The sequence below is a fragment of the Thermobia domestica genome, chromosome 8, assembly GCF_964235325.1.
Source record: "Thermobia domestica chromosome 8, izTheDome1.hap1.1, whole genome shotgun sequence".
In the NCBI taxonomy this organism is placed as follows: Eukaryota; Metazoa; Arthropoda; class Insecta; order Zygentoma; family Lepismatidae; genus Thermobia; species Thermobia domestica.
Window position 1 is genome coordinate 22,985,513 of NC_137461.1, and position 13,107 is coordinate 22,998,619.

At 36.1% G+C, this 13,107-nt stretch overlaps 1 protein-coding gene across 2 annotated transcripts in view; it reads right to left on the minus strand.

Annotated features, from left to right (window-relative positions):
- LOC145692782 (calcium release-activated calcium channel protein 1-like) overlaps positions 1-13,107 on the minus strand; it is an 82,691-nt gene that overhangs the window by 54,465 nt on the left and 15,119 nt on the right. The window contains exon 1 of one of the 2 annotated variants that reach the window (XM_081768248.1): positions 8,482-8,725. The exons of the other annotated variant lie outside the window; for it this stretch is intronic. The gene's annotated coding sequence lies outside the window, so the exon portion shown is untranslated. Of the gene's footprint in view, positions 1-8,481; positions 8,726-13,107 lie in introns of those variants that run through there. 2 annotated transcript variants of the gene reach the window in all.

The window sequence follows — 13,107 nt, forward strand, 5'->3', positions numbered from 1 at the left end:
GCCCCCGGAGGAGACCAAAATAATACGTCTAGAATATAATAATAAATAGAATAGTACCAGCAGTGCCCCCGAAATACGTAGTGTGCCCCCCGGGAACATAGTTTCAGAAAGAAATTTGTACTATAGAGTAATAGAAATTTTACACGCGTTGGTCTAAAGAGGAATTACTGTCATTTTCCTTTCCCGTTTTGCACAATATCCATAACGACGACAGAAAAGCAGGCGGTAATATGATTGCAGGATATACCCACCACGGTTTTATCACTACACAATTGAATGCTCATTAAATATTTAAAAAAAAATATGATACGAAAGACATATTACCATATAAAGAAAAATATAAAATGGCCGATACATTGAAAAGGACAACTTGGATCATAGCTTGACCAAACTCAAAGAATAAAAGTTATTGATTTATGTTTTTTTTTTTTATTATTTTTTATTTTACTACTTGCAGAATACCCGTTCTTCGCACGGGAAGAATACGTTTCATTTTGGGCATAAATGGATGAATTTGGATTTAAACAGCATCGGAAGTGTCCACTGGCGTCTCTGGCATGTAAAATTTGCAGGGGGATATCGAAGAAAATGATTTAAATGGTGCTACCTAGCCCAACCTATTTATTATCTTCGAGTCCATTTGTTATCTTTGTGCTTACCTTCACGGACTCCTTAAGGTATATCAAGAACTCTGATATAATCGTTTCACAGCCTCAATAATATATTCCAAATAAATATAATTATAATTATTTATATGTTATTCTGTCGTTAGTAAATAAATTAAATTTGAATAAAATATTGAATTTTTTGTGCTTCAAAATATTGGGGGGACGCGTCCCTCTCGTTCCCCCCAAGAGAAGCCCATGGAAGTGTCACTGTTCATCACAGTGAATTCGAAAACTGTGGATTCGATACTAATATCGGTCATTTTCGATCATTTTTATATATATATTTCCCCTTCCCCAAGTTGGGAGGCTGAATTTCGATTTAAGCAGCATTGGAAGTGTCACTGTTCATCTCAGCGAACCTGAAAACTATGGATTCGACACTAATATCGATTATTTTTGTACATTTTCCCCTCTCCAAAGTTGCACCTTCAAAGTTAAATTATGAAAACCATCCCAGGACCGAAATTTGATTTTAATATATAGTTTTAATGTTCCAGAATTGTACTCCTTGGATAAGGAAAAAGGTGATGATAGCAATGAACAATTCGGCTTGAATTGGATTTTAGTTTAGCATCCCCTTTGGCAGCGAGGCTATACGAGACGCAAACCTACAGCTTAACGTGGGATCTGGATCACATGAGCTCCAACCAGGAATCGAAGTCGGGTGTCCCACGTAAGATAATGAACGATATGGTGGAATAAAGAAAGAAGGAAAACGTTTTAGAAAACCCACGCACACGGTGTTTTCAACCAGAAGAGCCAACTTGGTGCCTGTTGGAATCGAAGCAGGTACCCCAAGATATGAGCCCTCTGCCACTGACCCCTAGGTTTTATGTTGCGGTTGAGTAGAAGTGTGTGTTCAGGATTCCCTACGTGACAATAGTTGAAGCTGCCTTGTCTTCAGGGGGCCGCGGTGGCTCAGTGGTAGAGCGTTCACCTCTGGTGCTTGGGGTTCCGGGTTCGATCCCAGCCCCCGCCAAGTGAACTTTGTGGTGGACAAACACCGTGTGCGTGGGTTTTCTCGGGGTTCTCCCGTTTCCTCCCACTTTCTTCATTCCACCATTTCATTCATTATTCATCATCACCGACTCCTTTAGTCTAACCGGCATAACCGTGGAACGTAAAACTCAAAGATTTCATTTTCATGTCTTGTCTTCAGAAGATGAAAAGTTATATCTTGCATCGATACGTGTATTTGTTTTTATTAAAAGCAGTTTTTCTTCTTCCTCTCTATATATTTGAGATTGTAAGTAGTATGTGTTCCAAATTTGCTTGAAATTGCTCCATGCATTCCAGAGTTAAGCGAGAACATACATGATATACATTTTTTCTTCGCAACTTTTCCTTAAACTCTCTGACATTGACATATATAAAGCATTTACAGTATACGGTATTATAAACATATGTGTTAAAAAACATCAATATTGCATTTCTAGCCTTGAATGGCTTAGCTTCTTACCATAGCCAGAACGCCTTTTTATGTCACATGAATAGTAATTGGCATATGCACGTGAATATATGTGTAGTAAAGGTATAATTGTTTAGTTCTTACGTATCTATTCTCAATCTATTCCCCCACTCCACCTCCCTAATTTCTAATATTTCATATACAGGGTGTATCAGATAAAACGCCCAGTCCTTATATAACAAACACTTACAGATAAAAAAAAAAAAAAATACAACACGAAGTGAGATAGGAAAATGTCACAGGATGCATTGGATAGAGGTACTTTATTTCCCACAAGGTCCCCTATCATAGAGCACTGGGGAGCACTCGAAAATTGTAAATGAGAAAGTATGTCACTTGACATACCATTGAAAATATTATGAAAAAAGCGAACAACTTTTTATTTGTTTTTAGCGTCCCGTTCAGTAGCTAGGCTATATGAGACGTGGGCATACAGCGGAATGGATGAGCTCCTGCCGAGAATCGAACGCAGGTCTCCCACGCTAAAAGCGCGTATGCTAACCGCTTAGCCACAAGTGAGCTCTACAAACAACTTTTGTACGGAAACTTTTTTGATGTAAGGCACTGTTTACGACATGGTCATTATTTTAAAATAAGAGTTCTTGCACAGTAAGGTAAAATATCCAGGGCTTATAAATCAGAAATGGCTGAAGATAAAAACATGAAACAGAAAGTGAAGTAGAGAAATGTCTAGGGTACATTGAACGGAGGGTACTGTTTTTCTCACGGGGTCCCCTATACTGGGATACATGGTGTCACTCGAAAATTTTAAATAGGAAGGTATGTCATATGATATACCATTTTAAAAAAACATGAAAAAACAAACTTTGAAGATTTTTTTTCGCGTGGGAGGCCGTTTACAAAATGGCCATGCACAGTCAGAGAAAACGTCAAGTGCTTATAATTAACAACCCGGTTGAAGTGAAACTGAGCTAGGGAAACGAGGTTGGGTTGGAGTTTAGCGCCCTGTTTAGTAGCGAACCTACATGAGACGTCTACCTACAGCTTAACGTTGGATCCGAACCCAATGAGCTACCGCTGAAAATAGAACTCAGGTCTCACACGTCAAAGACACGAATTGCATGGAGAGTACTGTTTTTTCCGCAGGAACCCCTATCATGGGTCACTTGCGATCAATCGAAAATGTTAAATGGAAAGTTATGTGATTTGAAGTATCATTATACATAACATGAATAAAACAACCAATTTTATAGTGCTCTCTCTCTCTCTCTCTATATATATATATATATATATATATATATATATATATATATATATATATATACTAGCAGCGTTCACCCCGCTTCGCTGCGGTCACCCCGGAACGCAATAAACTTTGTTACTTAGATAATTTTTACTTTTTCGCTTTCAAATTGCAGTAAATGTTAAAATTATAGCGCCTGTCATTTATGTTAACCCGCCGAGTCACATGGTCATGCGGGTTGCATATAAATACGTTTATTTTTACCTATGATGAACTAATAACAAAGGATTTGTACGTATGGACACTTGAATGGTCAATTATCTCAAGACACTGGTAATTAAAAATTAAAGTGATATGATAAAAACCATCTAGGGTCCAAATCATAATAACCCCCCAAAAATGAAAGAAATTGGTTCAGCCGTATTAGCGTGATGAGTTCACAAAGGATTTGTGCGTTCTCTTTTATATATATATATATATATATATATATATATATATATATATATATATATATATATATATATATATATATATATATATATATATATATATATATATATATACTCTTTTTCGTGCGGAGCATCGGTCTTGAAATAGCCACCATTCAAATGTATGCTCTTGCTCTTGCACAGTAGTTGTTAATACAACATGGTATTGGGGAAAGACTGCAAAACCAAACGAGATATCATTACAAAATTCAGACGATCACACAAAGGGGTTCTGTGTAAAAGTGAATTTCTTGCTACGTGAAATCGAAATTGCGGAATGATTTACGAGTATAGTAAAGTATCGATAGTGTTACAAGTGCACACATTAGAATACATAGAATATTCAGGCAAGACAATTTTTAAAAATGTCCATTTTCTTAAATACATGTATCTCAAAATATGTTACTAGTGTGAATAAAATACTCCATTTTCTAGTTTGTGTGCAATTAATTCCGTTTAGTTTGATACGAGAATTATGATTCACCACCCTCTATTCTGTGAGAAGTTAAATTTATTTAAACATTACACATTCAGGTAGCGGTCATATTATACATTTTTTTTTCAGATGAGAACCTACATGAGCGATAGTCAATGATACGCGATATTTCTAGGTACTGCGTCAGATATTGACAACAATCATAGTAGTGCGAAATTCCGTGTGTCTAGCTATATACTGTCATCTGCCCCAAAATGACAACGTCGCTTCACTGCTATTGAAGGAGCAGAAAACCTTCTCAAAGCTATGTAATGGGGCGTTTACACTTGGTCGATTTAGTCGCACGACTAAATCGACTCGCTGCATTTGCCACTAAATCGAAGCAACTAGGCCGAATCAGATCGATGGATGTGTTCAATTATTTCAACCACAGAAAATAGAACGTCTTTCAATTCAGTTGCCAGTCGATTAGTCGCTTTCGATCAACAAGCGATTAAGTTGAATTCCCGTTTACACGGTCGATTAAGTTGAAAGTGAGCAGTGAGCATTATGGGGCGTTTACACTCGTTCGATTCAGTTGAATTGACGTCACTTTCAACTTAATCGACCGTGTAAACGGGACTTCAACTTAATCGCCTGTTGATCGAAAGCGACTAATCGACTGGCAACTGAATTGAAAGACGTTCTATTTTCTGTGGTTGAAATAATTGAACACATCCATCGATCTGATTCGGCCTAGTTGCTTCGATTTAGTGGCAAATGCAGCGAGTCGATTTAGTCGTGCGACTAAATCGACCAAGTGTAAACGCCCCATAACTTGTCATTTGAAAAGAGCTAGTGATGTCATTTGTTATAAATCCGCAACTGGATTCTTTGAAATTTTTTGTACGAAACTCGCCCACCTCATAAGCAGTAGCACATATTTCGTCTTTTTTTTGGGGGGGGGAGGAGAAGGATGTCTAGGTTGAAACGTAATTGCCTTGTACTAGTATTTTGCACAAATAGACCCAGTTCTGACTGTTGCACATGGTATTACTAGAAAACTGAACATATAGCTAGAATACAACCTTGGAATATAACGAATGTATGCTGTTGTTTGTGCCAATCTGATAAATATGTCAGTCAAATACTTTATAAATTGCGATTTTCTTTGTATTTTCCATAAGAAACACAAAGATAAACTACTTTTTTTTTGTTTTGTAAAGTCAAAATTCCATGATAATACTCAGCATGAAAAACTGTTATGTACTGTTGTATATGTTTATCATGTTTAAAAAAAAAAAAAAAAGAAAAAGTTCTACACGAGTAACACAGAAAGAGATACTTGAATATGGATAAATAATGGCCTCAAAATAGCACAACTACCTAAGCGAAAGTTGACAGAAATGATAAATTCTTATTTTCATTTGGACAATTTCAGAACTAAAAGCAAATACACTGAAATACATACAAATATTTTGCAGTGAAATGTTTTCTTTCCTTTGTGTTTCTATGGTAGCATATAACAGTTACTGTTTCTAGAGGAAATTGAGATGCTTTTCTAGAATTATTAAAAAGTGTTTCATGTTTACCCCCAGAATAAAACTGTCGTAACTCTGAAATGTCAATTTTAAGAGTGAGCCAAAGAAATTTGTTATATCTAAAGCAGCGTTTCCCAACCTTTTTCAACTTGCGGCACACTATGGGTGTAACTTGAATTCTCGCGGCACACTCGTAGATTTTATTATATTTAAATATAAAATTACATTATATCTTTTTCTGTGATTACTGATCTCCTCACATAGAGGAAAGCTCGATCACTGGTTTTCCACCATAGTAAATTATTATGCTTATTTTTCATTCTAATTTAAAAATACAAAACAATTGCAATGAAATATTGGACTTAGGTTTTTAAAAATACGCTTTCTTTTTCGAAAACTGCATCCAAACTTTCACTAAAAAGGAAGATCACTAAATAACGAACGAACAAACAAATCTCTTTTACTTTTAAAACACAAATGTAGGTAACTCGTATGCATGTTTGTTTTGTCGAAAAGATTGAATATTTTAAAATTTGAAGTTACGAAATAGTCTGCAACAATAAAGAAGCAATAATGATCATAACGTCATAACAATGATAACAAATATCTTTTTCAATATTAAAAATGTGCAGAAAAGTAACGCGGTATGAAACTTAAAATATATGTTCATATTAGAGGTTGTAGATTCATATTAGAGGTTCATGGTAATGTGAAATACAAACATACATTTTTCACTATGTCCTGCAATTTAATTGCTATAGAATTAATAATTTTGTTTCGATTTACTCGCGGCACACCAGCGACCCATTCACGGCACAGCGGTGTGCCGCGGCACACCGGTTGGGAAACGCTGATCTAAAGGAACTTCATTATCTCGTCTCTTTTTGAAGATTGTAACGTTATTTCAATATGTATAGTAATAATTATTGCAGACAAAGTCTTTCTTAAATACATACACATTGCAATTATTACACGTTAAAAATTGATAACAATTAAAAATCTATTTTGAGTTACGACAGTCTTATTCTGGGGGTGCGAGTTAAAAGTGTACTCACTGCAGTGTTGCCAGATCTACTGATTTTGCAGGAGATCTGCTTTTTCTACGTTCTACTGATCTACTGCGAAAGAAAATGAAAAGTTAACAATCTCCTGCTTTTTCGTTACTTCGAGAAGTTGAAAAAATATATTATTAATAATATTGAATTTTCAATCTTTCCTCACATAAAAAGACGAAATTTCTCTGTTATAATACACAAAGCTCTATAGAGCATATAGTTATAGAGCTTTACTGTATATGTAATATGAATCCAAATAATACAACTGTACGTCATCTTCTATAATCATTATGGTTAGCGTTTTTATAACTTTCTGTAAGATTTACAAATAAGTGTTGTTTAGATTGGGACTTGGGTTGGAAGAGTGGCTTAGATCGTTTCTCCACGATCGTCGGCAAGAAATCGTCTTACGCCACGGTCATGTGTGACTGCACCATGTAACTACGTTATCGCTACGTGCATGAAAAGACATTTTTCCACTCCACTTTGCAATTTCACTACGTTTTACTTCACACATGTGTGTATCAAATAATATTATTGTAAATCGGGACTTTTTCCTTTTATTTGCTCAACGTAGTTCATCGAAAATGAATTCTGGACTGCTTGTTTTGACTACTGCCCCCTTAATAATGGCAAATGTTATTACCCCCCCGGATTCACATTCAAACGCCACCACTGGGCCTAGTCGTGCCCAGCCAATGTGAGTTTATTCCAAGGGCAGGGTTTCCACTTACTCAAGCCGGCCAGGCCCGTATCCAGAGGGATCTAGGGGGCGCCCCCCTAAAATTTTCACGGTAGGCTTGCAAATGAACTATAATATGGTTGGATCGTCCCCCTAACTTCAGCCGGGCCCCCTACATTTTTGGGCTGGCTACCGGCCTGAAGCCCGCCCAAAAAATAAATAAATAATTTTAATATTTACTTTATCTATACAAGGGACATACTCACGGGGTTCCACACGGTCCGTACCCGTCCAATTTTAGAAATTTAACAAATATTTATACACTTTCTTATTAAAATTATACTTGCTTTAACAGAGAAATTATTGATATGCCTTACAGAGTTGATCTTACACTACGTCTGTACTCTCCTTTCTTATAAAAACAATTTAGTTGTACCATTTTCTCCCCTGAGAATGTAGAGGAAAGAACTTAAAATTGCTTGTCGTTTTCTTGGATGTTGGATAACAACAATTCGATATACTGTACATAGAAATTTCTGGGTGTGCGCCTGGTTTGTAGTAGATACGTTACTGATCTTCGTGATTATTTTACTAATTAAAAATATAATAATAATAATAATAATAATAATAATAATAATAATAATAATAATAATAATAATAATAATAATAATAATAATAATAATAATAATAATAATAATTTGCTATTATACATCTCAAAAAATATTATTGGCTGTCAATGTCACAGCGTAAACAATTTAAAAAATAATAAAAAACATTTTGCTGTTATGTCTGCCCTTATACAATAAACCTTACGAAATAACTTAGTGATACATTTAGCATGTATATGCTAAATTCGTGCGTTAGAATAAATACTAGTTATTTAGTAACACAAAAACAGAAGGTAAACTTCTATTTCAATACACGTTCTAAGAAGATGTCTTAGTTTATGTCACGGCATACCTGTTGTCGCTTAATTCAGCAGCTAACATCCATAACATTACGACACTTGCCATGGCTTGGCTACTCTGCTTTCTCGATGGCCAGCTAACAGGGACACAGACACACAGACTACTGCAAATTTTTATACACTTTTATAATGCGTTAATTGATAGTTTATTCATCACGATTTCTTCTTCTCGGAATCCCGTGCCAACCTACTGCTACGAATGCTTCGAAGAGCGAAACTAAAAATATATTGCCGACACGTTTTATCTTGGATTGGAAAAGAGAAAGCTGTTTTTTATCCAACCAGCGAAGAAGTATACAAAATGCAAAACAAAGAATAAATCACGTGACAAAAGCAATATTAAAAGAACGTCAAGTTAAAAGTTAAAAGATAAAAAAAGAAGATAAAAGGTTAGCGGTCGGTGTGAGAACAAAGCTAAATTTAATCTGTGAAAACGTTACATTGTAGTCCAATCTTTTTTTTTTATTTTCTTTAAAATGTAAATTGTTATTTTTTAAAATTTTTTAAGTCGACTCCCACTTCCTCTTTGAGTTATATGTATATTATTTTATTTCTTTATGTAATGAGTCTGTGATTACAAGCTCAAAGAATGATTGACGGGTGTTTTTTTGCATTTCTTCACTCGTTAGTGCCGATGGCGACATCTTTTGGCTGAATTCTACGTACAAAATAGTGATTACGTAGTATACGATTGCTGAAATTCAAGGTCAGTAGGATCTTCTATCTTGACCCTCGATGAATACACTGCATTTCGTCTTCAAAAGCATTTTCATTTTGACTTTTGTGTGCCTATAGACTTATCTTAAATTTCTGTTCGACTTTTCGTTACTTTTAAGTGCTAAGCAAGAGTCCTTTATTATTATTATTATTATTATTATTATTATTATTATTATTATTATTATTATTATTATTATTATTATTATTATTATTATTATTATTAGCGTCAAATACCTGCTTCGCTGGATTAAAATAAGAAAAATTAGTAGTATGTTCCATTAGTAATTTTCGATCATTTTTATATATCGCTCCTCCTCCTCCCCCTCCCCCAAGTTGCGAGGCTGAATTTGGATTTAAACGGCATCGGAAGTGATACTGTTTATCTCAGCGACCCCGAAAACTATGCATTCGACACTAATATCAGTAATTTCCGATCATTTTTATATATCTCCTCCTCCCCTCCGTTGCACCGTCAAAGTGAAATGATAAATACCATTCTAGGCTTGAACCCCATCTATGCAGGGGCGTCATTTAGGGGGGCAGGGAGGGGCAATTGTCTCCCCTGTGTTTGAGATTTATACAGATGTTATCAATAAAATAGTAGAAAATCAGTGATAAACGCAAAATTTTACTTATATCAGGCGGTCACCCCCCCCCCCAAGGAAAATTTGAAATGACGCTCCTGCATCTATGTTGAAAATTAAATCGAGATCGGTCGTCTGGTTCAAGAGTTACAAAGTCACATAGTCACTTTCAATTTTATATATATTGATTTTTATATACCTCCCCCTCCCCTCTCCTACGTTGCACCATCAAAGTAAAATGATAAAAATTATCCCTGGTCCGAGCCCCATCTATGTTGAAAATTGAATCAAGATCGGTCTGGTGGTTCAAAAGTTATTGTCACAAACAGAAGCCTGTATTTAGGTAAGTGCTATTCTGTGCTCGAGCACAGGGCTGCAGAATATAGGAGGCGGCAAAATTTTGGCTTTTTTCTTTCAAAGATTCACAATAAAGTAATATTTGAAACTAGCAACCCGCAGAGTCCCGCGCAAGCGCGAGAAAATAATGTTGTGTTTGCTTCGCTCTAACTACAGTAGTTACTTATTAGCTAGCTTATCTGATTATTTTTAAAAAGTCATCCTCTCCTCCCCCCCCCCCTCCAAGGGATGAGGATGAACTTGAACATAATGAAAACTAATACCGTTAAACTCAGCGACCTCGAAAACTATTAATTCAACACTAATATCTGTCGTTTTCGATTACTTTTAAAATTTCGCTCCCCCCCTTCCCCCCGGAGTATGACCTTAAAGATGGATTGGATTTAAAGTTTTCACTATTCATCTCAGCGATCCTAAAAGCTATGAATTCAACTCTAATATTGGTCGTTTTCGGGGGGCTGCAAATTATTTATAGCACAGGAGTGTACAATATATAAATACGGGTCTGCACAAACATAGTCACTTTCATTTTTATAAATTATTATTGTTATTATTATTATTATTATTATTATTATTATTATTATTATTATTATTATTATTATTATTATTATTATTATTATTATTATTATTATTATTGTAGTAGTAGTAGTAGTAGTACATTGAAACATTCTTTTGGTAATTTCAAAGAAACAAAACAAATAGAGATGAATTATGTGTTATTTTCAGAGATGTGTGAGTGAGGTCGAAGGAATGTAAGGCAAACTAAGCATGTCAAGAACTTTATCTTTCGAGTGAAGAAAAGATAGACTGTTCACATGGGCTATATGTTCATTTCAGCTTTTGGGCGTTCTGCTGACCGTATTTGTGGACAATCTCTTCGATTTTTGGTGTTCTGATCGATTTTGGTAATTTTTGCATCCTGATCTATTTTGTGGGAGTTTTGACAGTTTTTTGAGAGATATGACTATTTTGAAAGTTGGACGATATTACCGAGTTTCAAATCCTTTCTCTTTATTTGTAACGGTTGATGGGAAACAGATGACACAAAGATAAATCATAGATATATGTATTATCTAGGAATCACGTAAGATGGAGCTAGTAATGGTAGTTTTATTTAGTTTAGTTTAACTAACTGATGATTAAAAAATAATCCAGTACGAATAATAATAAAGTAATGGTTCATGTATTAATCATGGAGGTAACTGCGTTTCCACTAGAAGCACGACTTAAACATCGGAGATTATAACCACCACGGACGGCCCTAGGTAATTTGCCGCCCCATGCAATGGCATCATTTGCAGCCTTCCATTCTCCAGAAAGAATAAATCTTACAAGCTACGATTTTAGGTATGTTATCCCATCATGAACAACGAAGCGGAGAGAAAATGTACTTGCACTCAGAAAGGCTTAAACACTACAAATACAATCTTGTTGTGTCTGTTTATTTTTTCTTTAAATAATTATATCTATTATGTTAGTGAAAGACAAAGCAAACACACTTGTAGAGGAAAGATAGTAATTCTATTTATAGAATTCAATATCGAGCTTCAATCTCATTATATCAATTTGTAATTCCAGTGCAACTAGCTCTTTTATTTTTTTCTTGATTTTCATTCTACAGTTGTTAATTTAAAAAAAACAGTTTCCACTTTCAGTGATAAGGAACTTGTTTATGACAAAGACAAACCTAGTTTTGATATCACAACCGTAATAACTAACTAAATGAAACCAGTGTTCACTACTGTTCGACAATTGAGTTCTTGTATTTGACAACAATTAAGCAATCCATGCAGGGATTTGCCTGACCATTTGCTTTAGCACTGTCCATGTGACTTTAAACTAATGAGACTTAAACATGATTTATGAAAGTAGTACTCAAACAGAAGGTCAGCTTAACAAATTTAACTACCATCATCATGAAATCTGTTTCCAACAAGAAATATATGGCAGATTTTGCCGCCCCTCGAAACACATAGAGATGAACATAGGGATGAACACGAGTCGAGTCAAGTCGAGATTAAAGCCTGTCTCGACTCGTCTCGAGAAAATGTCTCGACTCGTGTATCGACTCGAAAATATGTTTCTGTCTCGACTCGATTCGAATTCGAGACGAAACGTCTCGAAATTTGAGTCGAGACAAAATATACGAGTTAAAATATACACATCAGCCAGAACATTATGACTTCCTACCTAATTGTCAGTATGTCCATCTTCGGCACAGATAACAACTGCGACGCCTCTTGGCATGGGCGAAATGATCTTTGGTAGGTTGCTGGAGAGAGTTGGCACCACATGTGCACACAAAGATCACCTAATTTCCGTAAATTCCGTGGAGGGGGCGATGGTTCTGACTTTACGTTCAATCACATCCCAGATGTGTTCGATTGGATTCAGATCTGGCGAGGTGGAGGACAGCACATCACTTGGAACTCACCCCTGTGTTCCTCGAACCACTCCATCACACTCCTGGCCTTGTGATATGGTGCATTATCTTGTCGAAAAATGTCACTATCGTTGGGAAACATGGTCGTCATGAAGAGATGTACGTAGTTTGCAAGTAGTGTGCGATACGCCTCGGCCGTCATGTTGCCTTGCTCGAGCTCCACTAGACACCATGAATACTCACGTGAATGTTCCCCCAGAGAATGATTAAGCCGCCGCCAGCTTGTCTCCGTCCCGCAGTACAGGTGTCAAGAAGTTATTCCCTTGGAACACGACGGATTCGCACACTTACATCGTCATGATGAAGAAAGTATCGGGATTCGTGAGATAATGCAACGCTCTGCCACTGCGCCAGAGTCCAGTGGTGATGGTCACGTGTTCATTTCAGTCGTAATTGCCGATGTCGTGGTGTTAACATTCGCACATGGATGGGTCGTCGGCTGCGCAGGCCCATCGTTAGGAGGGATCAGTGCACTGTGTGTTTAAAGTCTGATGTTAGTTCCGCCACAATTCGCTGCC